This window comes from Salmo trutta, unplaced genomic scaffold, assembly GCF_901001165.1.
Source record: "Salmo trutta unplaced genomic scaffold, fSalTru1.1, whole genome shotgun sequence".
Lineage (NCBI taxonomy): Eukaryota > Metazoa > Chordata > Actinopteri > Salmoniformes > Salmonidae > Salmo > Salmo trutta.
Window position 1 is genome coordinate 26,130 of NW_021822183.1, and position 4,592 is coordinate 30,721.

Here is a 4,592-nt window from a genome sequence, read left to right on the forward strand (position 1 = left end):
TATCCCGGATGGAACAAGGTCGGTATGAAGGTATGACTCCCTGGATACTGCCCAAGCCTATTTATAACACTTCTCATGATGCCACAGTGGTGGCTCATCATATCAGAGTAGATACAATGTGTAGGAACACCTGCACCATCAACACCGACATGACTGAAGTTATGACATTCTACGTTCCACTCAAAGGTTTATTTTGGTCCACGACAGCTGACAGCTACTGTGTTAGATCCACAGTCAGTCTATTCTGAGACCCCACTGTAATGGTGTAATGTGTTCCAGTTAAATATTGTGTGGGCTAAGGGGCCCAGGAGCTATGTACGTGCTCCAGATACAAACATTTAAACTAATCTAAACATCGCTGGCATCATAACTGAATATTTACAACATAGAAAGGATGGCAGGACATTAATATTTAAAATCACCCCAATTCAAACCACTCCATCTATCAGTGTGTTTGGTGTAGTGTGAGAGTTCAGGAGATGGTTGGGGTAGTCCTGTGGGGCCATATTGACATTGATTTTAAGTAACCTCTGGTCCGCTGCTTGATAAACAGCCATTCTCCTTCACACTCGTGAATTTTGGATCTGAATTTTGATTTCAAATGCTGATGGGGGTATCATGTGTCTTGTCTCTTAAGTTTGTCCAAATGTTTTGATAGTTTGCAAGTCTGGAGGCTCATAGACCTCACACGGTATTCAGTAACTAGCACAGTTACCATAGAGCATAATAAATCCTTTTCAGATTTACCATAATCAATTAAGATTTTATATAACCTCAAATCCTCTGTAATAAATGGCCATACAATAATGTTGTGATCAAAATATCCTGAAGAATATATTGTTCCGTGAATCGACATGCTGTCCCCAGCCTGTTGACTGACTAGTATGTTGTTGTGCTTGTCTCTTCCACAGAGCTGCCGTATGGCTGGGAGAAGATCGATGACCCTATTTACGGAAGCTACTATGTGGAGTAAGTCTGGACCCGCTGCTTTAATATTTAATGACTATTTTGATTTCCAGTGTTCCCCCGTGTTATGCTTCCACTGTCCTGTGTTAGTCAGAGTCATTAACGCTGCACAGGGCTGTGGCCAGGAGGCAGATGGTGGGTTTTTCTGCTGCTCATTTATACCTCTATCTCTGTCTGTCTGTTGTGGATGGGTCAGTGGGGATTGTTTGTTAGTGTGCATGCATTTGTGAGTGTGTGTGTGTTTCTGTGTCTCTGTGTGAGTGTGTAACTGTGTACCTGTTTACATGCGCAAGTTTGTGTGTGTGTGTGTGTGTGTGTGTGTGTGTGTGTGTGTGTGTGTGCGCCATCTTGTGCGACGTGGTGCAATGGGATGTGTCTCTGTCTCTTATTGAACCATGTACCTTCCTATTCTGGAGGTGTACTTTCTCCTGCTGGATGCGCACTAGTCCCCCTAGTCCAGGGAGAGGAGGGAGGTCTATTTATAGCCTGGCTGGAGAGGGAGTTTGGCTGGCTGGCCGTGTTCTATTCTCTATCCCCAAGAAAGACCAGAACACTGTACCTGCCTTGCCTACACTCCCTCTCTCCCGCTGCCATGTAGAAATCCCATATCCCCAGGCAGCCACTGAGCCATTGCATGCACGCACACTAGCGTGCATGCAATGGCTGACCCTGCCAAGTCCAATAGTTACTTGAAGTCGGAAGTTCACATACACCTTAGCCAAGTACATTTAAACTCAGTTCTTCACAATTCCTGACATTTAATCCTGGTAATAATTCCCTGTCTTAGGTCAGTTAGGATCACCACTTTATTTTAAGAATGTGAAATGTCAGAATAATAGTAGAGATAATGATTTATTTCAGCTTTTATTTCTTTCATCACATTCCCAGTGGGTCAGAAGTTTACATACACTCAATTAGTATTTGGTAGCATTGCCTTTAAATTGTTTAATTTGGGCCAAATGTTTCGGGTAGCCTTCCACAAGCTTCCCACAATAAGTTGGGTGAATTTTGACCCATTCCTCCTGACAGAGCTGGTGTAACTGAGTCAGGTTTGTAGGCCTCCTTGCTCGCACACGCATTTTCAGTTCTGCCCACAACTTTTCTATAGGATTGAGGTCAGGGCTTTGTGATGGCCACTCCAATACCTTGACTTAGTTGTCGTTAAGCCATTTTGCCACAACTTTGGAAGTATGCTTGGGGTCATTGTCCATTTGGAAGACCCAATTGCGACCAAGCTTTAACTTCCTGACTGATGTCTTGAGATGTTGCTTCAATATATCCACATAATTTCCTCCCTCATGATGACATCTATTTTATGAAGTGCACCAGTCCCTCCTGCAGCAAAGCACCCTCACAACATGATGCTGCCACCCCCATGCTTCACGTTGGGATGGTGTTCTTCGGCTTGCAAGCCTCCTCCTTTTTCCTCCAAACATAAAGATGGTCATTATGGCAAAACAGTTACATTTTTGTTTCTTCAGACCAGAGGGCATTTCTCCAAAAGTACCATCTTTGTCCCCATGTGCAGTTGCAAACCGTAGTCTTGATTGTTTATGGCAGTTTTGGAGCAGTGGCTTCTTCCTTGCTGAGCGGCCTTTCAGGTTATGTTGTTATAGGACTCGTTTTACTGTGGATATAGATACTTTTGTACCTGTTTCCTCCAGCATCTTCACAAAGTCCTTTGCTGTTGTTCTGGGATTGATTTGCGCTTTTTGCACCAAAGTATGTTCATCTCTAGGACACAGAACGTGTCTCCTTCCTGAGCGGTATGATGGCTGCGTGGTCCCATGGTGTTTATACTTGCGTACTATTGTTTGTACAGATGAACGTGGTACCTTCAGTGTTTTGAAATTGCTCCCAAGGATGAACCAGACTTGTGGAGGTCTACAATTTTTTTTCTGAGGTCTTGGCTGATTTCTTTTCATTTTCCCATGATGTCAAGCAAAGAGGCACTGAGTTTGAAGGTAGGCCTTGAAACATCCACAGGTACACCTCCAGTTGACTCAAATTATGTCAAATAGCCTATCAGAAGCTTCTAAAGCCATGACATAATTTTCTGGAATTTTCCAAGCTGTTTAAAGGCACAGTCAACTTAGTGTATGTAAAGTTCTAACACATTGGAATTGTGATACAGTGAATTTTAAGTGAAATAATCTGTCTATAAACAATTGTTGGAAAAATTACTTGTGCCATGCACAAAGGAAATGTCCTAACCATCTTGCCAAAACTATAGTTTGTTAACAAGAAATTTGTGGAGTGGTTGAAAAACAAGTTTTAATGACTCCAACTTAAGTGTATGTCCCACTGCCTGGCTGTACTGTTGAGTTGACCTAATATCTGATGAAGAAAAGAGTGTAGGCTGGGCAGACGCTGTGCTTATCGACAGAAGCATTATTCCTCCAGTCTTGCACCGTCCAGGAGGGCACATCTAAATTATGATTAATTACTTCACACTTTCGAAATTACAGTATTTATAATTATCGACTATAATTATCGACTCGCTCCCGAAGACATACCAAATTAGCACTGACAGAATGTTTTAAGAAAATACAATCAGGGAGACATGTTTTTTCAGAACCCACTCCAGAAATCACACACTAAATGATTCCTAATGCTGATTACAGGAAGCTGCGGATTTCACTAGAATGGGACCTAATTGGGCTTTTGTTCATTTTTTTCTTAGCAAAACCATTCTGCAGCTCCATTACATAATACTAGGGATACTAAGGCTATTGAATTAATCATCGTAGCACAGCACTGTGCATCCAGCTCTTTACAGAGGGAGAGAGGAAGTGGATGAGGAGGTGGATACTACAGAGAGCCCAGTGAAATGTCATACCTTTCTTTCTCTGTAGCCACATAAACAGACGGACACAGTTTGAGAACCCAGTCTTGGAAGCCAAGAGGAGAGTCCAGCAACACCACAAATGCAAGAGCAGGGTCTGTCCTCGCTGCCCCTACCTACTATCTACAGAGGTAAGGCACCCTGTACCTCTACCTCTACCCAATGTGTTAAGAGTTTGTGTATGATTCCTGTGTGTAGATGTTTTAGCTCTAGGGAAATGTCTGTCGTCTTTGTGTTTGTGTATCACTCATTCTTCACAACTCCCTTTTCTTCGCTAACACTATCGCTAACACTATCGCTAACACTATCGCTAACACTTTGCTAACACCAGCTTCTCTGTTCAGCACACATTTACCACCCCACTAAGTTCATCGAGGCTGTCTGAGGTAAAACATGCTGGATAGGTTGAGAGGGTTTGTCTCCGTGTTAAATTGGCCTCTGTGAGTGAAGGGGTTTGTCTCCATGGTTACCCTTCCTGTACGCTGCAAAGTGAAGGCAGTTACAGCAGAGAGGGGTAAAACATATGAATTCTTCCTCACATATAAACAAGGAGATAAAAAGGAAGTTTACTTGTAGGACCATCAGACAGTGAGTACTACTTTATCTCTGTCACAGTGGTAGAGGAGGTTCCACTCTCAACCACGTTACACACAGCCAACCTGGCCCACATCGGCCCCGCCCCGGAGCGCTGCCAGAGCCTCAGTGACCTCTCCCAGTCCCTCCCCCCGGGCCATCGGGTGTCGCTGTTGGGCCTGCACACCCACACGCCCCCCGCCTCCTC

The 4,592-nt window shown here is 43.8% G+C and overlaps 1 long non-coding RNA gene across 1 annotated transcript; it reads left to right on the top strand.

The window, feature by feature from the left end:
* The first annotated feature begins 910 nt into the window (after positions 1-910).
* Positions 911-3,869, top strand: LOC115180821 (uncharacterized). Its single transcript, XR_003873160.1, has 2 exons — positions 911-969; positions 3,822-3,869. It is a non-coding gene; the product is annotated as an uncharacterized LOC115180821 (long non-coding RNA).
* Positions 3,870-4,592: the final 723 nt, after the last annotated feature.